The sequence below is a fragment of the Pteronotus mesoamericanus genome, unplaced genomic scaffold, assembly GCF_021234165.1.
Source record: "Pteronotus mesoamericanus isolate MK-2021 breed Mesoamerican mustached bat unplaced genomic scaffold, CSHL_Meso_final scaffold_54, whole genome shotgun sequence".
Taxonomy (NCBI): Eukaryota; Metazoa; Chordata; class Mammalia; order Chiroptera; family Mormoopidae; genus Pteronotus; species Pteronotus mesoamericanus.
In genome coordinates this window covers 38,949,882-38,975,029 of record NW_026555321.1, presented here as the reverse complement: position 1 = coordinate 38,975,029, position 25,148 = coordinate 38,949,882, and the positions used below count along the sequence as shown (strand labels likewise).

At 41.2% G+C, this 25,148-nt stretch overlaps 1 protein-coding gene across 1 annotated transcript in view; it reads right to left on the bottom strand.

The window, feature by feature from the left end:
- CACNA2D3 (calcium voltage-gated channel auxiliary subunit alpha2delta 3) overlaps nt 1–25,148 on the bottom strand; it is an 860,744-nt gene that overhangs the window by 111,871 nt on the left and 723,725 nt on the right. The gene's annotated exons all lie outside the window — the stretch shown is intronic.

The window sequence follows — 25,148 nt, the reverse complement described above, 5'->3', positions numbered from 1 at the left end:
GATAAGATGCAGGGAATTATGTGACTTCACTAGGGCCACACAACTGCTAAGACTTGGTGGAACTGGGATTTGAACCCACAACCTGCTCAGAAGTCTGCTGCTCATTTTCCTGTGGTTCTCAATGGGGCTGCATCACCCCCTAGGGGGCTGTTTTGGAAGTCTGTAGTTTGTCACAGCAACTAGAAGGCCCACAACTCATGGGATGACCCCCAACAAAAAAGCTTCCGGTCCTCTGCCTGGTATGGCTATGCTTGGAAAGCATGATCCATTTCTAGGCCTCTTTGCCTCAACATACAAAGTACATCTTGTACATGGAATTTTCAAAAAATGTAACTACAGTCCTGTGAAACACAGAAATGAGTACATTTTGTTTTGCCTACAACTTGACTATTTCAGAAGAACCCTGCACCAGGGAGGCCTGGTTTCCAAACAGCAGCCCCTGCACTCATGGAGATTCCATGCAAGTATCTGGCTACTGCCTTCTGTCTCCTCTTGTAGTGCCCAAGTATTTACACACTAAAATATATATTGTTCTATTATAAACCACTCTCCTTTTATTTCTTGCTGTTACAGTTGGAGCAGTCTATACACTTTTTTTTTTTTGGCAGCATGTACAGAAACAGGTTATATTTTCCATGGATTTCATTTTCAGATAGTAAAGGGGGTATTACAAACTATTATAAATAAGGGGCCTTGAGTGGGATGGGAATGAGAACTGTCCTGGCTCCAGTTTCCCCTCTGCCACTGAGTCTGGTGATTGTTCCCCCTTTTCTCCAACACTTCCCCACCCCCCAATTTTGTCTGCGGCTCTCCTGCTCTTGTCTTGCCTTGAAAGCATAGATTTGGCTGGGCAAAACCTCAGATGTGGCCATGGCTTCCTCTGTGCTTCCCTTCCCGTTTATTTTGGCTTCGATCAAGGTGCAAGATATTGGTATCTGAGGCTCAGCTCAACTGATGGATTTCCCATCTCAGAGGCGAGCAGTAGGGGAGCAGTGCCCTCTGCACCTAGAGAATCAAGAATCGAGGTCCTCAATAAGGAAAGGCTCCTCTTGGGGCTGCTCTGTTAGATCCTGGAGCCGGGCAAGTCAGCCCTACTATCGGTGCATTTTCCTTTACCAAGTGGTGTTGTCTTTGAATTCCAGGCAAACTGTGAAATGGAACGGAGCCTTGCGAACTGCTTTCCTTGAACAAAGCATCTTAATTATAATTATTGTCAGCACTTATGTCACTGCCGTAGGAGATCAAGAGGGAAGGGGGGAATACTCTGCAATTTCACAGCATACACTGGTTCCTCAGAATGAGGAGGGGGGTTGCAGAGAGTCAAAGAGCCGGGAACAGAGCCCCCAGCCGATTAAAAGGGCCTTTGTAGTGGCTGCATCTGTAAATTAAAATAAATCTCTCCTAGCACTAAAATAACATCTACATTCATTTGGGCCAGTGCCACATTCAGCATTTAAGAAATTTGACAAAACGTTGCTTGAGCATGTTGAAGCTTGCCAGCTTACAACAAAACAAGAAAGCTACCTCGGCTGCATGGAAATACTTCTCCCTGTTCCCTTCTTCCACTTATGACTCCCATGTTCCGGCTGCACTTGAAAGAAAAAGACTGCCCTTTCTTCAGGTGCCAACCACTTAATGTGGCCCTGAAATGGCAGCAAATTGCCGCCGGTGGTGGTAAACTTCAAGAGGAATCTTTTTCTTTTCCCCTAAAGGAAACAACTAGAGACGCTGCGTGCCTGATAAAGCCTTTAATAGTTAGAGAAACATTATTTGGGGTGGCCCTCAGGTAGACTAGACATGAATAATGCCTCGTAAATATAATTACTTCTACCCAAAGCACAGTATACCAGATGAGTTCAGCAGGGCTGTTTCCAAGAGAATTTTAGGCAAAAGAAATCTTCCATCTAGGCTCCAACATGATGTACCTGTCTGTGGCAGAGATGATGGTCACTCCTGGGGAGTGTGTCCCTTCAAAATCAGTTTTGAATTTTTCCGAGACCCTAACCAACAACCTTGGAAGATTGTGCAGCTTGCTTTTTGTTGCTTTATGGAACAATTAGGCCTGAAATAACTAATCAATCCACTTGTTGAGAATGTTGCCAATGACCACAACCCAGTGCAGTCCGCTTGGCTGTGGTGTAGATGGCTCAATTTGCACAAGTTGAAAATTTGAATGGTCTTGAGCAAAGTGGGCTGGAGACACCTGAGGAGAGACTGGGGAAGGAGGCTTTAGGGAGAGAACTGAGAGAGTGGCTGGTGGGATCCTGGTGCTGACTCATCCCCCATACAGCAGCAGTCATTTTGCTCAGGCAGACCGCTCCCCTGAGTGGCAGCACGTGAGAAGATACAATAGCCCCACTCCCAGGAGGGACTCTGCCCTGTCCCAGTGGTGCTAAAGCCTGACAGCTGAATACAGAGTGGCAGCCAGAGATAGTAGATCTCTGGCTAAAGGGGGCACAGAGTGGTCTGGAGGCAATTGAGGACAGACTGGAGATGAAGGCTTTGGGGAGAGAATGGAGAGAGTAGCTGATGGGATACCACTGCTGACTCCTCCTCCTCCATATGGCAGCAACTATCTGGCTCAGGCAGACCACTCCCCTGAGCAGCAGCAGTGTGAGAGGACCCAATTACCTTGCCCCAAGGAGGGACTCTGCCTCATCCTTTGGTGTCTAAGCCTGACTGCTGAGTACAAAGTGACTAGATTAACAACTGAAGGAGACAGCAACAAGCAGTAGATCCCTGGAAGTCTCAAACAGATTGCCTAAGGTCAGATAGGGTCAATATCTGACATCATCAGAGGCAGATCCAGAAAGAAAAAAAGTGACCTCCTACTATAGAAGTTCAAACCACAAGGTCAGGATTTCAAGACAGATCAATTTAAGAAGCAGAAGCAAAAAAGAAGAGTTACAAATAATGGGAAGACAAAGAAGCACCCCTCAATTGAAGGAAAAGGAGGAATCCCTACAAAGAGAACTAAATGAAATAGAAGTAAGTAAACTATCAGATATTGAGTTCAAAACAATGGTTCTAAGGAGGCTCAATGAGCTCAGAGTAGTCAAAAAACTACAGGGAAACTACAAGGAACTTACTGCAAACTGTATCAGCATGAAAAAGGACATAGAAACTATCAATAAGAGGCAAGAAGAAATGAAGAATACAATTTCTGAATTGAAGAACACAGTAGAAGGAATTGAAAACAGGTTAGATGAAGCAGAAGATCAAATCAGTGAGCTGGAGGATAAGGTAGAAAAACACTCCCAGAAAGAGCAAGGAAATGAAAAAAGACTCAAAAAGAATGAAGAGGCATTTAGGGAAATGCAGGACAACCTGAAATGTAATAATATCTCTATAATAGGGATATCAGAGAGAGAAGAAAAGGACCGAGGGATAGAGAACCTGTTTGACAAAGTAATGATGGAAAACTTCCCTAATTAGAGGAGAGAAAAATTTATACAAGTCCAGGAAGCACAGAGGGTCCCATTCAAGAGGAACCCAATGAGGACCACTCCAGGGCACATCATAATTAAAATGGCAAATATCAAAGACAAACAGAGAACCCTAAAGGCAGCAAGAGAGAAACAGGTAGTAACATACAAGGGAGCCCCAGTGCAGGTAGCAGCTGACTTTTCAACAGAAACAGTATAAGCCAGAAGGGAATGGCAAGAAATATTCCAAGTCATGAAAAGCAAAGGCCTGCAATCAGGACTGCTCTACCCAGCAAGGCTCTCAGTTAAAATGGAAGGTGAAATAAGGAGTCTCCCAGACAAAAGAAAGCTAAAAGAATAGACCTCCACTAAACCAGCAATGCAAGATATGCTAAAGGGATTGCTTTAAGAAGATGAAGAGAAAAATCTATGAATACCCAGCTCCTTTCACAGTCACCAATACTTGATATTACCAACATTTTTAATACTTATTAATCTGATTGTGACAATGATGTATTTTAATTGTTACTTTATTATTTGTTGAAACTAACCCTATTTTTGTATATTTCTTGCCTATTTCTATTATTTTAAAAAGCTTTAAATGACTTTTTGGTATTCTTTATCCAATTTCTGACTAAATGTTTGTAGAACTTTTTTGCTAAAAAAACTCAACAACTATTAACCCTTATTTATTTACTTATTTATTTATTATAATGCTGCAATGAATATAGGGGTGCATATATATTTTTAAATTAGTGTATTGGGTTCCTTCAAACATATACTCAGAAGTGAAATTTCTGGGTAATAAGGCAGTTCCATTTCACGTTTTTGAGGACTCTCCACACTGTTTTCCATAGAGGCTACACCAACCTGCAATCTCACCAACACTGCAAGAGGGTTCATTTTTCTCCACATGCTTGGCAGCACTTGCTGTTTGTGGATTTATTGATGATAGCCATTGTTGATAGATGTGAGATGATAGCTCATTGTGGTTTTAATTTGCATTTCTCTGATAATTAGTAATTTTGAATACCTTTTCATGTCTATTGGCCATCTGTATGTATGTCCTCTTTGGAGAAGTGCCTGTTCAGGTCCTCTACCCATTTTTTAATTAGATTGTTTTGGGGGTTTTGGTGTTGAGTTTTATAAGTTATTTATACATTTTGGATATCAAGCCCTTATCAGATGTATCATTGGTGAATATGTTCTCCCATTCTGTTTTTCATTTGTTGATGATTTCCTTAGCAAAACTTTTTAGCTTGATGTAGTCCCATTACTTTATTTTCTTTTGTTTCCCTTGCCTGGAGGGTAAGTAAGATGCTGCTCAATGTATAGCTCGTGTTCCACTTATGAGGATTGTCCAAAAAATCTATGCGGGGTCCACCAGTATGTTGGTCTACATTTGGATAAAAAGGAATGGTTCTAAATGTCACAGCTGGAGGGACAAAATTATATTCTGATGAAAAATTTATTGTCAATTGGAAGAATATTCCATGCCAAATTGTATTCTCTAGACCTTCAATATCAGATTCCCATTTCATCATATCTTCACTTACAGGAAATTAAAATGGCCCTTATGGTTGTTCTTTTTCAACTCTTGGAAGCCTCTTTGCAGCTTATTAGCCGTTTCTGAGATGTGTTGCAAGTATTTTCCTATTCTATTACTTGTCCTTTCACTTTTTTATATGTATATTACTATATAGTCTTAAATGTTTAATATAGTCACATTGTCAATATTTTACTTTATAGCTTCTGGGTTTGAATATTTTACTTCAGGGTAAGAAAAATATTATTTTGTATTTTCTCCTAAAACTCCTTAGATTTTACATATTGATTTTTAACTCACCTGAATATTTTTTTTTTATAATGTGTGAATGGGGCTCTATATTTGTTTTATTTCAAGTAATAGTGGTCCATGCATCTTATTTGTTGAATAAGTCTTATTTTCCCCATTGATTTGAAATATCATTTAATCATATAGTATATTGTTAAACAGATATATACATTTGTTTCTAGAATGCTCATTTTATTTCATTGATCTACTTGATTATTTCTGTGCTGGTGTCATGTTGTTTTAATTGCACAGATTTTATAATAGGTTTAAATTTTTAATATTTTATCATGGATTTTGACATTTAAAAAAATAAATAAATAAAATCAATCTGCATACAAAAGAAAGAAAGAAAGAAAGAAAGAAAGAAAGAAAGAAAGAAAGAAAGAAAGAAAGAAAGAAAGAAAATCCTACCTTTTGTGACAACATGGATGGAACTAGAGAATATTATGCTAAGTGAAATAAGCCTGTCAGTGAAAGACAAATACCATATGATCTCACCTATAAGTGGAATCTATTCAACAAAATAAACTAATGAATAAAATAAACCACAGGCATGGAAACATGGAGCAGACTGAAGGGGACCAGAGGGGATGGGGAAGGAGGACAAGGGGAGGACAAGAGAAGGGACAAGAAAAAGAACATGTAGGAATGACCCATGAACATGGACAACAGAGTGGAAATTGACTGAGGGAGTGGGTAGCAGGCTGGGATGGGTGGCGGAAGGCAGAGGGGGAAAAACTGAGACAAATTTAATAGAATAAACATGATTTAAAAATAAATAAAAAAATGCACAAAGAGCAAAAATAAATAAGTAAATAAATAAAGTTGGAATGGTGAAGTGTACCATTGAAACCAACATACTTATTGCACAAATGAGTAACCAGAAATCCAAAGAGGTAAGCAGCTTGACTGAGATGATTCAGAGGTAGCCTTGACTAATTATAACTCCAGCTGTGCTGGACTAACAGACATCTGTTGTTTTTGCCAGCTGGGTATGCATGCTTTTTGGGGGGTTAGCAGGGCACTCCCTTTACCTACACCTACACCATTTCTTTTAGGGGATTGTCCTGCCTTCAGTTTCAAGCCCTGTGGATTGTGTAGGATTTGCCCCTGATCCAGCAGGTATAGGAATGCAGCCTCACTTTCTGTGCAACAGTGATGGGCACCTACCCAAGCTTTGCCAATGAGAGCCAACCCAAGAACTTTGACTGGAAACTCCCAGGAAATAAGAGGATTCTTTCCATTGAGTTTGCCAAGCTGGTCAGATGAGTGCTGGGGACACTGCATGAAGAGGGTCAGCTTGAGAACAGAGTTGACACAATGACAAGTAAAACAAGAGACTAAGAACCCTGGTGACCTCAAATGAGCCCTGGATCTAATTACACCTGAAGCATTGAACTTTTTAGTTACAAAACAATGAATTGCCACCCAATCACTTAAATAATTAAACTTCCTTTAATTGGCCTGTTTTGCTTAAATGAGTTTGTTTTTTGTTGCTTGCAATGGATGGCATCGTGATAAATGCAACTGTAGTCTAGGCTGGTGATTCCTTCCAATAGGAGATGGACAACTAAGCTTCATGTACAGAGATTCATCATCTAAACAATGCCATGTACACATTTAACGTAATAGCTGATGTCAACACTGGCCTGGAGGGCAAATCGGTGGCATGCATGCTGACCTTCCTGACCTCAAGGAAACCTGGCATTCCTTCCTAGGGAGCTTTACCATACATCCAGTGCAGCTCCCCAGGCCCCCATGGCCTCCACTGAGTGCCAGGTCAGCATGGCAGTGCTGGTGCTCATGGTAGAAGATGTACAGGAAACATAGTACCTTTTTCCAGACCAACTGAACACTCACAGGCCCTTTAACTGTTTGCAGTAACCACACTGTGAATAATGAAGAAGGCAAACACATGTGTCCCCATGAAGGACTGGTTGCTATCATTTCAGGATTACTTTCATATCTTACCATTAATGATTATCAAGAATTCTTCAGTTTTTACTGAGACAGGATATGAGTTGATACAGTGAGAGAACCACTCAGCTTGATGGACTCTTCAGAGGTCATCTGGATTGGACCTTAGGCTCATACTATACCTAAACTTTCCCAGGTAAAATGTTTCCTATCTCACCTCTTTGCCAAGACAAGCAGGAGAAAGTGGGGGGTGGAGATGTGGCAAACAGAATGCCATTGAGATCATAGGAAGTTCCAGAGTATTGATGGGTGATATTCAACTGGACATCACCACCTCCTCCTTGGGAGGTCTGTCTTGCCTTGTAGAAGAGAAGCTAGGACTGCATTTCCCATAATCCCCCAACCCATGTATGGTTCTGGATTAGAGTTTGCCAAATGAGAGAGCCAGTGCTAGACTAGCAACAAAGAGACAGAGGCCATGCTGCTCTGAAGGCGGTTGCAGGCAGATGTGTTGGCAGATGTAAAGTCTCAAGCAGCTTTCAAGAGAGTTTTTCACAATCATCTGCATTGATGTTTCCCAACCATATTCTCCACCCTTCAGTAATTGTAAAAGCTTTTGCTTCCCTGTATTCAAGCCCTTAATGCTTGCAATACCTAGAGTAGCTTCTGTTCCTAGGACCAAGTTGTGAGGGCAAGACCTGTTTTCATGGAATACAGCCAAAGCAAAGGCTCTCTTTGTACAATGCCAAGTCTCCACCATCTCCACATTGTTAAGTAGGTCCTTCTCCAGGACCCCTGCCTACTGGAGGATACCAGGCACAGGATGCTGTGGATCCATGCTGCTATCCCATAGACACTATACTTTCCTGCAGGTCTTTGGCAAAATGGCCCAGTGACTCCTGCAAAGTCTTACCCTGCACTGGTAGTCCAGCCTGACTCTGGGATTCTTTTCCCCTCTCTCTATCCACCAAGTCCTAGCTATAGTCTTTTGTATTCCTTGTTTTCTGTGTTGTTTAGGTAAGTCTTAGCACTTCTTAAAATGTTACCCTACCCTTTTTTTATTCCTTAATTTACTGAAAAACTAAAGAGTCAGCATAGAGTAATGGTGGGCTCAGAATTAGAATTAAGGCTTAACCTCCCTCTGGTTGGTCATAAAAGCTTAATGATAAAGTTAGATGTAGCACAGCAGCTGGCATGTAGTGAGAGCTCAATAATTGTTAACTTTGATATTATAATATTCCTCTAGGATGGAAAATCATTCTCCTCATGGAATTCCAGAAAGCATTAATGATGACTCTGCTGCTAGTCAGAGCCACAAGTCCTCTTGCAACTATCATCCGTCTCTCTCCTTCCCCCCCCCTCCCCCTCTCTCTGTCTCCAAATGCTCCTATAACAAAACATTGAAATCTCCCTTGAATGGTGGCTGTGTAGAGCAGGAAAGAGCAAAGAGCTGCTGATTTCATCATCTTAAATGCACTGTGATCACAGGCAGAATAATTTTTCACAATGCTTAACAATTTTTATCAACAGAGTATTACAATTACAGCTAAAGGTCATTCACATTCCAAGAGTAATCTCATTTGAGGACTAAATTGTCCCAGGGATTTTTTTGTAAACTGCCTCTCCTTCCAAAGTTGTATTTCTTACCTTTTATCTCTTCCCTTGTTTCAAGTGTTAATAAAGGATTGGATTGTTTACATTCACTAGAGAAGATATCAAAGCAACCTATTTTTCCAGTGTTGGGCAGAATGCTTGTTCCTCCTGAGTTTGGAGGTGATTCCATCAAGTTTCATAGCCGCTGTCATTAGACATATTCTGGAACAAGGATCTGTGCAGGTAAACCTGCTTTTCTTCTTTGTTAAATCAAACTTTTAATTTTTCTTATTCACTGGAAGTGTTATTTCTTGGAAGCTTCACCTTCTTTCCTGCTGTTAGAGATCCCTCGCATTGCCTTTACCTTTCACATATTTCCCACGTCTATACCTCTTCATTCAACAGGTGCTGACGGAGCATCTTCTGTGCTGGGGGACATAGTGAAGGATATGATAAGGAAAGCACATGAATTCTCAGGGCTTAAAACTCCCCAGGTACACAGATATCACACAATCAGTGATCACTGTGAGTGCTTTGAGAAACATGTACCGGAGAACAAGGGAGTAAAAAGGGGCACCCAACCAACTGTGGGGGTCATAGGAAAAATGATATTAAAAGCAAAGACACTGAGGTGGAAGTCTGAAGAACTGAGAGGCTTTCAGTACATGTACATCAATGCATATTGCTTTTATTTGTTTAGAAGCAGCCACTTCTATACATGGCACCTTAGAATCAAGGGAGTGCAATAATGAGGCAGGGCCCTGCTGGAAATAGTTGGGCTAATAGGAACGGTGAAGGACTTCTGTGAGAAGGAGTTGGAAGAGTGGATAAAGCCCCTACCTCATTCCAGCAAGGAGGACCACCCACCACCCTAAGAGCCCCCTGGCACTCCCCCAGCTTGGTTGCATTGCCCATTGATGGGCCAGGGGGACTAGCTTCTCTACCAGAGGCAACCCTGCCTGGTTCTTGCCTGATTCCCCACATCCTCATAACATATCAGGATGTTTAATGACTTGGGAAAGGAAAAGGTGGCTGTAGGCATCTAATCCAGTAGTAATAGGAAAGCATTTCAAATCTACTCTTGTAGGGAGGGAGTGAGGAGTGACTGAACTGGACAAGCTTGAGATTCCATTGGGCTGGGCTAAGAGTTAGTGACACTCAAATTTGGAGATGGTAAATAACTTGCCTCAGGTCACAGTGTTTATAAACAGGAGAGCCTGGAATGGACTCCAGGCCTTTTCAAAGACTCTATCACTTACCCCTATCAGGCATTGTTCATGCTCTGTTGACATTCACAGGCTCCTTGGAGAAAGATACATGCCTGGACTGGGTACAGAACAGTAAGGCCAAATAAAAGATGACATCTGGGGACAGGGTATACTAGCCCCATGTGGCTGCTTTCAAGGCCAACATGCTACAGAATAATGCTTAAATAGCCAGGCCCCCTAACAATTCTACCCCCTACCAGGGTTGGCTGGAAAGCACAGACTAGCAGCTACCCATACATGTATTCTTCTGCACATGCCACAAATATCATCTATATGTTCCTGAAAAAATGCTAATGTCTAGATGAGGCGGGGTGAGGGGATAAACTGAAAAAATGGAAGCCTACATGCTCTCTGATGATACCCCTCAGTCTCCCTTCCCCTGTCCAGACTGCAGATGCTGACAACTGGGCTTATATCCCTCAAGGAAGCTTTTGTGTAAACTCAACATTTTACATGCCATCTGCTCCCACATTGGCCGGGTCCCATGGATTCCTCCAACAGTAGAGCCCATTTGTAGGGAAATTTTAAATCAGGACTTTAGTGCCTCACTCTTAAGTAAGAATTAAGGCTACACATATTTGTGGAGAGGCTTTAACATGACTAAGGACAAAAATTCATATAAAAATAAATGAGCTAGAGTTATCAGCACAGACAGCAAGAAAAAAACAGTCAATATATTCAAAGAGATCAAAGAAGGTATCATGTCCTTGGAACAAGAACAAGCTGCTCTATAAAAGAAGTCTTGGAAATTTAAAAGAATAGAGTCAAAATAAACAAATAACTTTAAGAGTAGAAACAGTTGGAAAAAGAAAATTTCCCAGAAAATGAAGCAAAAGGACTTGGTAAAATGATGTAAGGAAATTTCCTGGAACTGAAGGACATGGATTTCTAAATCAAAGGAGCTTGCATGACGTCCAGTACAATAAACAAGGGGGACCCATGACATCAAAGAATTTCAGGACACTAGAGACAAGGAGTCCATTCTGAAAGCTTCTGGGATAGAGGTTGGGAAAACCTGGTCATATCAAAGGATCTCGTATTAGACTTTTCAACAATAACATAGGAATTCAAGAGAAAATGTAGTATTGCCTTCACAATTCTGAGAGACAATAATCTCCAGCCTAGAATCCTATACCCAGCCACATAATTATTATGTGTAGGAGTGGAATTAAAACATTCGCAGAGCTACAAGAACAGAAAAGATTTTACTTCCCTTTCTTAGAAAGCCATGGGAGAATGTTTATGAACAAAATGAGGAATTAGGTCAGGAAAAAGAAAAGCAGGGTCTAGGGGAAAGAGGGCTGCAACCGAGGAAAGGGGGTGAAGGGAAGTTTCAGGAGCCTAACTGCCTGGATAGACAGGATGACAGAAGGTGAAGGGAACAAGGTCTCTCCAAAGAATGATTAAATAGGCAGAAATACTGAATATTTAGAAAATGGTAATAACAAGCATTTGAGATATTTGATGAAACATATGGGGAAAAACTAGTGGCAGGTAGAAGGAAAACTAAGCAAATAAAAGGACATGGGGGTTTTTTATTCCAGAGAAAAATATCATTAAAGAGAAAACACAATAGAACTCTAACATAGTAAAGAGTATACATAAATGGTCCAAATAATACAGTCACTGTCTAATTAATCAAAAACTATAAAATAAGCATACATCGGGTTGGCCAAAAAGTTCATTTGGTTTTTCCTGTAAGAGGGTTCTAGTCGTGCTTAGTTATCTTTAACTTTATTCACAACAATTTTGTTAGATCATATTGTGACAACTGTCATATCATCCTGCATTAAAAAAAAAAACTTATCAAAATTGGTAAATTTTTGTGTAGCTATTTTAACAGTAAAAATGGAAGAAAATATGTGACATTTTTGGCACATTATGCTTTATTATTTCAAGAAAGGTATAAATGCAACTGAAACACAAAAAATGATTTGTGCAGTGTCTGAAGAAGGTGCTATGAGTGGTTTGTGAAGCTTTGTGCTGGAGATTTCTTGTTGGATGATGCTCCATGGTTGGCCAGGTGAAGTTGATAGCAATCAAATCAAGACATTTATTAAGAACAATCAACATTATACCATTCAGGAAATGGCCAACATACTCAAAATATCCAAATGAATAAAATTATTGGTGAAAATGAAAAATGTGTCATTTATTTTAAGGAAAAAAACTACGTGAACTTTTTGGCGAACCCAATAGCTATGCTGGTGCAATAAGAAGATGGCAAGAAGGCCTGGTGTAAGAAGTCCAAAGCACCCACGTGTTAAAGGAAGTAATAAGTAATGTCCAAAAACAAATAAAACCCTGTAACCTCAGCTTGCTCATGAGAAATAGAGATGCTAAGAATGGTGGAAGCAGTTACCTAAAAGAAGTGGGGCTAGGGTTTGGAAGTGAAGGGGGTGTTTTAGGTCAGGGGCCTGCTTTTTATCTTTGTAAGCATTTTAAGTACTACTTAATTTTTCTTTAAACAGTACAAGTATTTATTTTTTAAAATGTTATTTATTTGTTTTCAGAGAGAGGAGAAAGGAGGGAGAAAGAGAGGGAGAGAAACATTGATGTGTGAAAGAAACATCAATGGGCTGCCACTCACATGCCCCAAACCAGGGACCTGGCCACATGTGCTCCGACTGGGAATAGAACCAGTAACCTTTTGGTTCACAGGCTGGTGCTTAATTCACTGAGCCATACCAGCCAGGGCAAGTGCTATTTAATTTTTAAAAACTGTGTTCATATGTTACTTTGCTATAAAACCAAGTGAGTTATAAAAAATAGGGAACATTAAGAGGAGCAAATAATCAGATTTGAGCTCTTGTTACCAGATTCTGGCTTAAACTTATTGGTTCCCTTGCCTATTTCTCTCTGTACCCAATCAGGAGGTATGCATACCTGGAAGGTGCAGCCTCTCTGGGAAGTAAATGAGAGAATCTGGGAGAAGCCATTTTCTGCTTCTTTAGGTAGGGTCTGAATCTTTGAGTCCTATCTGACTCTACTTAGCATGTCTCTGTCCAGAAGGTGAGTCTCCGACATGCTGTGACCTTAGGATCCATGCCCCATGCATTGAGGACCTCAGTGGTCTGATACAGATGGCACACCTGTGCAGGGGTACATTCACATGTCCCTGCAAGCTGTCACAGAAGTCTTTCCGAAGTTGCTCTGGGATGCCATGGCCAAGGTACCAATGATTGCTGGGCTCTTGCTAATAATCATGCCGTAAGCCCTATTTGAAGTCTGTACATGACTTAGGACATATTTTTGCAGCAAGGAAACTGACCCCACAAAAGCCACCTGTGATCTTCTCAGGGTGGAACAGAACTTCAATAAATCAAGTAGATTTGCTGAAAGACAGCTGTCTTTGCCATTCCACTAGGGTGAAGTTTATTGCATGGTGAGTAGTTTCCATTTTTACTACAGCCCAGACAGGTGCAAACTGAGCTGCAGAACTGTGTGTGTCCTTGAGGCCTCTACCCTGAGTTCCAGGGACACTCACCCCAGCTCTTGGTTTTGTGCTATTTCCTCTAGAGGTCAAAGGAATCCATTGGAAACTGCATAGTTAGAATTCTACCAAGATCCCATTAGCAGGAAGAAATTCTTATCTTAATAGAACTTAATCTTGTAATGTCCCACAAACCATTAAATATTATGGGTTATCTTCTCTTGTCACCAAAGACAACAAAAACAATATGGGGTGTTGTTTGGGGAGCAATGTTATACACTGAAAACTCCAAATGTCATCAAGACTTTATTGACTGCTCACCCACATAATCCCAGCATTATAAAAATGATGAACAATGAACGGAGGGGGAAAAAAATGACAGACAAAACTGGAGTTAAAGCTCTATCCATGCGCCAATAAGTAGTTTGAAAATAGTGTCTGTCAGGATCCGTATGTTTTCTGCATGTGTAAGAATACTCTTACACAGGGGGCTTACTTCATAACTGAGATTCTTTTTCATTTAATTCAGTCATATTAGATTATGGGGCTGATTATGATCATATCCACAAATCAGTATTTTAACAGAGTTTCCATGGAAACACTATATGCCCCTGTTTTTTAACTTTTTGGACAAGGCTTTGCCTGTTTAACAACTTGAACTAGTTTGACGAGGACAACATGTTTTGTTTAAGTTACATTAACTGGGGCCAATATTTCCTAATTGCATTACCAGGAGAAACATTCACAGCATTACTCGTACCATGGAAAACCTCCCCTAGCCTAATGTTCGATTCGCTTTAATCACTGGAGAACAGGAAACATACTAGGATTGCCTTGTCTTATCAAGTTTTAAATGTGTTAACTGGTTTTAAATCTATGAAATAATCTCCCTTATTAAATGACAAAGTTAGTCTTGTTAAGAGGATAGGCATTTATAGCTACATCCATTTCTTTCTTAAAATGCAAACACACTCCTTTGGCTTTCTGCTAGAGGTGAACTCATTGTTGTGCTAGAGAAGTGAACTCATTGTGCATAAATGCATATCTGATTTTGCACATGGATTTCAAAAATAAATATTCCACTACCAAAAAGGTACCCCCACCAAAAAATGGTGAAAAAAAATGCATCAAACACAATAATATCAAACACAGAATAAATGCAAAATCAATATCCAGGAAACATTTGTGTTTATCATTCTTTTTATAAAATGACTTTTTTTTTTTTTTTAATTCACACCCACACAGCTAGAGACGTTTACTTCTAACAATCCACAATTTGGGAGTAGCCTTAGCAAAGTTTTGGAAAATGCTGTACTTAAAAAAAATGGTGAGGGGGGTTCTTTAGGGACTGAAGTCAGAGTTCACCCTGACAGCATATAAACCATATGGCCCAAAGCTCTGTAAGATGTCTGCATCTGAAATACTGGTGAAGCTTAATAAAATATCAGTGAGGAATAGTTTAATTTTACGGCATTAGACACCAAGGCAGTAATTTGAGTGAGGCGAGCTGTATTTTAATACATCAAAGTATACTATACTACAGGGAAGCTGAATATATTTTTAAGAGACATACATTCCGTATTCGGAATTACTTGACTCAGACACTTTCTTTTTTGAAGGAGGATAAGTAGAAAACAGTCAGTCTCCCATGAGCTACCTGTCTTACTTTTTAAACTGTGACTATATATCAAGAGTTAGCTGATCTGTTTCCAGGCCAATATCTTTTATTTGGGGTGCAGAGTTATGGATGGAGAATGGAAACCCACGTGGTGAGTGTATGCTTCTTTCCTGACCATGGAAGTCCTGCTGTCCGGTGGGGTGGCTGGCGGGTTGGCTCCCTCCCATCCCTCTCCCACCCTCTTTTTGAGCTGCTTTTTATCTGCCAAGACCTGAGTCCTTGCACCCTCTCCTTTGCATCACAACCTAGAATTCTTCAGTGTGAAGGAAGCTGCCCTGCCACGTCTCTTTCTTTCGGGGCATGCTCTGGCTTGAGCCTGAGGTTCTAAAGCAAGTGAGGCCAAGGGGCTTTGCCCAGGTGGCTCTCTAAACTCATCTAGGCAGAAGCACAGGAGCAGGCACACAAAATGCCACATTTCTTCTTCTACCAATCCCAAGATCAAAGGGAGTTCTCCCTTCCTACCCAGCTATGAAGAGAAGGTGGGCCTGAGGGGGTGGCTTCTGAACAGGGAGGAGCCATGAGGAATGTGTCCAAGATCTGACTGATAGCACCATTCTGGGGATAGACAAGATTAGTGCTAAATCTATGCACAAGGTCCAGCCCCTGAACACCTTGGCCCACCTATAGCCACAGCAGACAGCCTGCAGGCTCTCCTCTGCCCTAGGTGGCCCTTGGCATGGAGAAGCAATGAGCAATGAAGACCTATGAGGACAAGAGGTGTAGTGGGTAGGGGTAAGAAGTCATTTATACCAAGTGTGTTTGTCTGGGCTCAGTTTCTTTTAGGGCCCTTCCTTTGTTTTCCCCTGATGAAGGGGAAGGGGCTGGGGAGAAAAAGATGAGATAAAAGAACATAGGAGTTAAAAGGCTTTGAAGTCAGGTGGATTCTTGTTCAAGTCCCCACCCTACTACTTAACAAACTGACCTATGGCTAATGACTCACTCTCGCCAAAAGTCAGGTTTTTCTTCAGTAAGATGTAGAAAGTTATAGTTCTACTCCTCGAATGGTGGAGAAATGGATGATTGTCTCCAGGTAAAGCATCCTGTGTCCAAGATTTTCTGAGTGTTCTATATGTTTTAGATGTTTTAATTCAGTCCTGAAAATTTAGAAACTTACTGTGTCAGTCACAGCAATCTTACTTCTAGGCAGAGGAACTGAGCAGAACAAGCTGCTAGTTAACAGTGCCAGGTCACTCTAAATGTGACAGATGTATGGAGAAATAAATGGATAAATAAATAGATTCACAGTTTCCTCTCAGTCCCAGTTTACTGTCCAAAGTTTGTTACCCTTTCAGATTGACTTCTGGGTGGAACCCTTTGGTTTCTTAGGCCAATGGCCATGCTCTGCTGGGAGAGTTTCAGGGAGAAAACCTACAGGAGGCTCATGGCCAGCCCACCACTCCCACCTCACAGAGAGTGCTACCTGGTGATCACCGTCATGCCACATTCAGAAACTAGAAATGCCTGTGCATCCTCTGACTTTTCTGGAATCATATTTCGAGTATAAGTCACCAGGCTTCTGTGCAAATGCACAGATCCCAAATTAATTCCTTTTCAACATGTCCTAAAATATTGTTTCTCACTTTTGAAGACCATTTCAAAAAATAAAGACAATTTATTTCCCTCACAGCAGAAAGACCATCTTCATGAGGACAAGAAGAAAACACCTAATTTACATCAAGATGTAGACGTTGGGGGTAGGAGGGGCCTTGTCAGTAGCTTCCTAGCACATGATTCAAATTCTCCCCTCAGCAAAATGGTACTTGGCTTTGCGTTCCAGACTTATTAGTCAAACTTGCAAATGACAAGATCTACTCCAGGAACAGCAACTAGGGTTATGCTGTTGTCTGTCTGAGCACTGGCCTGGAAAGAATTCTGTGGTCATGCTGGGCAGAGCCACCAGGGCCCACAAAGCAGGTGGCACCCAGCACTTATTTGTGGTCTTCTGGGTGTCATACTCACACTAACATATATCTGAACATTTAAGAGGGAAAGCTTTGTTCTAATGACATAGCCTCCAAGCCCCAGTGGGGCTGGCTCTTTTCCAATTGCACTGGACTCAGACACCTGTGTGGAGAAGGCGACAGCTCCATCCTGCCGCTCCTCAGGCATGTGTGGCATGGATTCTCTCACAACCACAAACTGGAAGTAATATCTCAGGATTTGATAAACATGTATGGAAATTTTGTAATGCTTGCAAAATTGCAATCTTCACTACATCCATATGGAGGACAGCAAGATACATCTGTCTACTTATGGAGAGACTGTGGAGCTGCCCAAGGACATCACCTGTGAAGTGACAGCCCCTGCCACAGCACATCACAGGGTGCACTGCAGGGCTTTAATCCTGACCCCAACACTGGACAGCAGTATTCTTGCAGAGGTGCGTGCATATGTGTATGAAGGAGGGGAGAGAGAAAGAGCGTTTTTCAATATTAATAATACAGTTCCAGTGGAAGATGTGGGTGAGGGGCTCATCAACCAGCTCCTTCACCTCTTCTCCAGGTTTTTGTCACCTGAGCTCTCCCCCATCCTCTGTGTTAGCCACACTGGACTCCCAGGAGCTCCTAGGGCATGTTGCCATCCTCTGGCCTCTCAGATTTACACATGCCACATCTTTATCTCGAATGGTCCATGTCCCTTCCCCTCCCAGCAATAAATTCTAGCCGAGTTTTCCATTGCAACCCAGTTATAACATCCACAGGGAAGGCTGCCCCAACCTCCCAAGGCAGATGCTCTGACTGTATTCCTTACAGTACCAGGGACCTCCTCTTCCTACCACTCTCATGGCTTGAGTTTTTCTTATATTTATGTGGCTATATCATAAATATCTGTCTCCATGCTAGATTGTAGGGGCCATTTGGATTGTAAGTCCATTTATTTTGCTGTCTTATTTTCATGCCTATAATATCCCCAAACACAAAGCTTTACATCCTTCAATTTAAGGAACATTCAGTAGGTGAATTATTTCTTAATAAAGAAATAATACACAGTGACATCTATGGCAACCTTTCAGAAAACATGAGATGACAGGGGTCAAAAGTGAGAGCCTCTTTAAAATACCCTATTTTTTTTAGAAGGGTGTTTTCCCCTTCAGGAGACTTTTAAAACACCAACAAGTTAGAGAAACGCCATTTTCTAAGAAGTCAACACTCATACTGTCCATTCTCAGGAGTGTCTTAGGAGATCTAACCGTCTTAGCTCTTCATCATGCACAGCAGCAGCGCACAGCTGCCTCTCCAAATATCTTCGTGGTAAGAGCAACTCAGAGCCATGGATTGAAACATATAAACATCAGCTGTAGTGGTGGAGAGCAGTACACTGAGTTTATTTTCTCCTCAGCCCTCATTAGAATCACAAATGAAATGTTGACAACACATGAAGGAGCCTGCTTGTTGAACACAAATGTTTCCACTCCTATCAACCTCGAAACCCTGATAGTCATGCTTCATGATGAAAGCTAAATAGCCCCGGGGAGATGACTACATGCTTTCTTTAATTACGCAAGGATGGGGGAAAGGGCCTCCTACCAAGGAGGGACTAACTAGAGGACAGATCAATAGGTATATCTTTAAAAATAACAATAAAAGCACATAGAAGGTGTCCAATATGGGATTCTTGGATTAAATGGAAGGATGAGAACATTACTGTTGCACCAAAATGGACAGCTGCCCTTCTAAACTGGGGTGGAGGCTGCATCAAAATCAATGCAGGGCCTTTATTCTGCTAACAAAAGTTCCACATGAAGGTTCAGTCACATGACAACAAGAGCCAACTTTCTTTTGTTTGTGGAACTATTTTGATGACAAGCAGAGATATGTAGAATGCAAATTCATTTAGATTGCAGCTGATTCTAGGCAAATACACATTCACATGCATGTTTTATAATCCAAAAAGATGGTGAACTCCGTTACACAAGCAAAATACTCCTTTGCATTTAACTAGCTTGTTTCTTTCCAAACAGATCAGTGTAAATAGATACAACCTAAATGCATAGCTGATACATGTCATACAGACACAATAATAGAGAATAGACCAGCTATTGTATATTGCTATGTGCAGAGTCATTATTTTTGCTAAGACTCTTGCATAAAAATATTATTTACCCCTCCCTTCTAATCTGAGAGATTTGCCAGTGTTCCTTTGCACAGATGATTAAACTGAAGATCAGAGAGCTTAAGTAACTTATTCAAGGTCACACAGCCAGTAAATACTGGAGGCAGTATTTGAACCTAGATGGTCTCACTTCATATTTCATGCTTTCATAACAGGGACACTGCTCTAAAATGGAACAGTGGGACAGATAAAGCCTGAAGTAACAAAAAGAATTCCTAAAGTTCAGGATCTGTACTTGGTAGGTTAGAAAATCAGTCCTGCTTGTGATAATTGTGTTCTCCAGAACACTGCAAAACTAGATGTATCAAAGAACTAGCACAGAGCAAACTTTAAAGAGAAAAAAGCAAAACACAGATTTCTTATTGCATCACAATATACATACACTAAGCTATAACTTGAAAATATGAAAAACACATTGTCATTTATTTCAGAAACTGAACTATCATGTTATAATAAAAGTACAAAAGCAAATAAAGATTCACCAAGAAAAACTGCACAAAACATTCATTTTATGTATAACATGAGTAAACAATCAAACATGAATTTGATTCCAATTTATATTTTGGGGCAGGGACAAAAGTAGTCAATCAAAAGATCTAAGTAAAATGAATCAGTGTGAGGCCTTGGCCAGGCTTCCTAAGCTGCCATGTTTCTTGATCCTTTTGTTTCTTTCATTAGCTTAATATCAACCAGCATCTGTCTATGTTTATTCCACCAGCTGCATGAGCTCACTAATTACCTTTAATCATACTTATCTGAATGCATCTTTATCTTCACACACATCCTGTATGCAGACAAACTAAGTGCTGGAAGGCTGAGGTTGGGAAGAAACTGGAATGGGAAGTCTGTACTTCCTCTAACCTGAACCAAAAAAAAAAAAAAAAAAAAAATGCATCTAAGTCTGCCTCTGCTACCAGCCAAAGAACTTCTGAGACTCAGTTCAAGAAGGTTGGAGAGTGTCAGTATCCAACAAAGTTATATGCAGTCTTTTCATGGGTAACAGGTTCAAGGTGATGAGATAACCAGCATAGAATTTTAAACAGCACCCTACAAACTGGTAAGTCCTTTGAAGACCAAGAGTGTTATGTCTTTTCTAGTTCCTACAGCACCCAGCTCAGGCCTGGGCACCATGGACAAGCAGATGTTGACAGGCCCATACATTCTGGACACTGTCTTCCTTAGTTTTAAGAAGATTGAGGATACACATTTCATAACTACTACTCGACTAATTTATTTCAAATCCACTACTCCACTAATTTTATCAGACATCTTGAGGCCAAGTAATGAGACTTTAAACTCTACAGTTGTGTAAAGTAAACTGAATGACCATAGGTAGCCCTTGGACCTGAATTTTTACCTTAGTAAAAAAGCAAGCAAGAATGAGGAGGTGCACGTACCCTTCCCACCTTCTTACTAGAGAAACCACATGGCAGCCTTGATTCTCCACTGAAGTGCTCAGAAGGAAACTGTGTTCTCCTCAGTTAGCTAGAGATTCCAGATAATTAAATTTGCACCTTACTGTCATAAAGAATGGGTTATATTTTAGAAAAAGGACTTCAACACACAAAATATATACAACTATAGATTCCCTGAATATTGTACCTAACATGGATAATCACAATCCATGTGCTGGCAATAAATACGCTGGAGACTTTGGGCAAGTTACTCAATTTTTCTGTGCCTCAGTTTGTCATTCATTCATTCATTCATTCATTCATTCATTCAGCATTTATTTAATGAACTAACTATATGGTATTATAGATACATTGGGAAAAACATAAGAAACCATCCTAAGCCTGCAGACTAATGAATGCCACACAGCTAGACTACATTTCCCAGACTCCCTTTCAGTTAGATATATGGTCATGCGATTTAATTCTGGCTAATGAAATATAAGCAGAAGGGATAAGAACCATTTCCAGGCCTGGCTCCTGCCTGATTCCATCTTCTTCCCCCCTCAGCCAGCTGTAGCAGGACTCTGAGACCTGTGATGAGGACATAGCAACAAGACGGGAGGAGCCAGGTCCGTGAATGACTGCATGGAGCCTGGCCCTCACCAACCTGAACTGCATAAAGTCAATAAATAAGCTGTTGTTGTGTGAAGCCACTGAGATTTGGGGTTCATTTATTTCAGCAGTTACATTACTTTAACTAATACAAATCCTTAAATGTCTGGCCTACTGCAAGCACTAAATAAGTGATATGCTTTAGATTTTAAAATAAATTCCTAGTTTTCTCCTGCTATATGTCTTATAAGACTGAAGGAAGGAAGCAAGCAAGCAAGGAAGGAAGGAAGGAAGGAAAGGAGGGAGGAATAATACTGAGACCTTTTAAATAGCCCTATAAATTTTGTAACTGGGTACCATTTGGTACCACATCCACGATTCCGAGGGGAATACTTTCCAAATACTGTATTTCCTCCACAACCAAATTAAATTTCTGCCTGGATCCATGGTGCCAAGGGCCTCCTTCCTACGATCCTGGGCTGCAGCTGCCACTCGGCGTGGCGGCCCCCCTTGAATCAGATCATCACAGCATCTGCTTTGGATGGGGGCCCACTGAAAGGAATGGGGAAGCACTCTGCCCTAATTTTACCAAAGCAGATGATAAAACTGGAAGAAACGCTTGTATGCATTATATGGTTTGGTCACATGCCGAGATCACTTGGCAAAGAAAGACAGATGTCACCTTTGGGGCTAATCCTTGTGGAGTGAGAGGAAGTAAACTGTAGCAATGCTATATTTACACATATAACTCAGCTAGCCACTGGAAGATGTCATCTCAAATATTCCAGTAAACAAAATACACCTTTACTTGCTACTTAACAAAAGTCAGTTTTTCTTCCTTGTGGTTTTAAAATTATAGATGGAATACATATTTGTTGTAGCAAGTTGAATATGTAGAGGTAGAAACAGAAAAATTTAATTTTCCTTTTTTCTTGTAAATTACCCCTGCCCCCTGAATAACCAGGGTACTCCATCTTCAGGCAAACCAGTGCACATATTTTAGGGCTAACACCTCTACCATGATTTTTCCCAACACAAATGGGATTATACAGTATGCATCCCCATTCAAATTTAACCTAATAATTTATTATGAGTATCCTCCCAGTTTAGTATATTTAACTCTAACATATTCTTTTAAAATAGCTGTATAATATTACCTGGGAGAAAAAGCTATATGCTGATTTTTTTGGAGAGAAGTGAAATGTTAAATAGACCAGTTTATATTAGGAAACATTCTGACTAACACAAGCAAAGTGTACAGAAAATATATGTATATATATTATACATATATTGGAAATATACAGAAGCTAGGAAATTCTTGAACTCTCAGTGTGGTGGTAACAGTCTCTGAGGGTATGTTTGAAGCCAGTTTCTGTGTGGAAAACTAGGTTCTTGATTAGGTCTTGGTACCAGGAGTACCTCACCTCCCCTCTGGGATGTGGCTTGGCCTGACCTGACATTTGGAATTTGTTCTTGGTCTCTCTTTTGCGTGCAACATTGACTTGCAGTCTGGGATCTGGTTCACTCAGGAGGGAGGGAGGGAGAGAGGGAGAGAAGGCACTGAGGCCATTAGCATGCTGATCACACACCCCGCCTTTGTTCTCTGGGCTGAGGTCAGATGAAATAAATCATTCAGCCTCTGAATCCAAAGTCCTTCGCCGCCTGAGAGTACACTGCCCATTTTTAAATCAACAGTTAGTCAGCAGGAGCAAAAGAGAACCAAAGAACTCCTTTGAGCAGTAAGTCACTGCTCCTAGGAATCTGTAGCTGTGGGGGTTTTCTGTGTGTTCCCAGGGTATTTGCATTTTAGGTGGGAGCAGTCAGTTCAGACTCTTTCTGGTCCAAGAATACACCCTGCTAATGAGAAATGCCACTTTGGTCATTTGCTTTGCAGGTCTCCACCAGGCCTGTGCTGTGCACTTAACACATGTCATTTGATCCTTCCTGGATTCTATGAAGTAGGTATTATCTGCATCCTACAGAGGGGGAACTGAGGCTCAGAGAGATTCTGTGGTTTGCCTAAGACCACACAGCTTTAGCGTATAAGCAGCATGAAAGTGTGCGTCCTCACTTACACCAGCCTGGCCTTAACTGCAGCTGCTTCTGAAGTTACCTGCAGGTGTAGTGCCTCCTGCACCAGCTGTACCATCAACATACTCATCTTTTTCAGGTCTCTGAGTCCCCATGATATGGAACTAGCTGGGCCCTACAGCACACAGCTAAATAGTTCCACTAGAACCCAAAAAGACACTCAAGTTCTCTGTTTGTCCAAACCCCTCTAAAGTCTGTAAACACAGGGCCTTTCAAGTTTATTCAGGCATTCTGACCATAATGACAAGCTTTTACATGTAACACAGCCATAAAGGTCACCCTACTCAGATGCCTCATTTTATAGATGAAGAAAAAGATGACGGGTATGTCCAGCAGAGTAGTAGAAATTGGTGGTGGGGACAGGTGATGGTGGAGCAGAGACAGCAGGGCTACAGAATGGACTAGAGCAGGGTTTACAAACCATGGCCTGGGGGGGATCCAGCCCTCTCATTGTTTTTGTAAATACTGTTTTATTGGAGCACAGGCACAACCTTTTTCATGGCTTGTCTATTGCTGGCGTTTTACTACATCTGAGTGGAGCAGTTATGACAAAGACTGTAACACCCTCAATTACTATCTAGCCCTTTACAAAAAATGTTTGCTGACCCCTGGGAGAGACAGAGGCATGCAGGTTGATATGCATTACTGGTAACTTTCTAGTTCTTAGAGTGAGCATTAAATTCTAAGAAGTTTGTTCTAACAGGTGTTTGTTATATTATGATCAATTAGTGACTGAAGGTTACATATGGGTCATATACAGTCACGTATCATCAAGGAATGATTATTATTAAGATCTCTGCACCTGAAAATAGACCACATGGTGGGAAGGGAGGGAGAAAGGATGGAATCATTTAACCCTTATTAAGATTTAAATGGCTCATTGTTGCCTACCCCTGTCTTTTCCCCATTGTATTTCCCATGCTCCATGATGTTGGAGGACAAAAGATGGCGGCTGAGTAAAGCAGATTTTTAGGAAGGGGCATGATGAGTACACTGGGTTCTCTGAGACAGAAGGGGCTTGCCAAAGGAGAAGGATACCAAAGAACAGGCTATTAAGGACAGACACAATCCAGTTTCTCAACTTCATTCACAAGGGGCTCCTTCCCTAGGTAGCACCAGAGTGGCTTGAGAGGCCATGGCTCCAGGTCTTTTGTTGGGACCTCCCTCCACTAGTCAAGTCTAGGTCAGCCTTTGAAAGCCAGCAGCAGGAAGGTCTGGGGACGTATTATCATGGGCAGTTGTGAACATTTATTAAGGCACTCTGGGCCATGACATGTATTGCTTTATTTAACTCCGGAACAATCTTGTCAAGCAAGGACCCCTGTTATCCCCTGTTACAGATGAGGCTCTGAGGCTCCTAGGGTGCAAGTCACCTGCCCAGAGACATAAAACTGGTGAATGAAGAAGCCAAATTCAAATCCAGATGCATCTAATTCCAAATCCCACACTCAGCTCCCCTATTATACTGCCTGGGGCCAGGGAGTCCGCACTGCCTCAAGAAAGGCACGTTTTTCCCTCTACAAGTAATCACTGTGCCTACACAGAGCATTTAGCATGTTGAAGGGCAGCTTTAGGCATCCCCACCACAGCAAATGTCAGGGGATTTGCACATTCAAAGACATGTTTCAGTCCCCGGAGGGAAAGTTCCCAACAGCTTCAATTAGAGAACAGTCACAGTTCACTGACACCCGATGCTCACAGGGACAGCTTTATTGTTTTATATGTGAAAAATCAGGGAAATGGTGAAAGATTGAGAAGTGTTTCCAAAGTCACATGAACCAAAAGGTCAA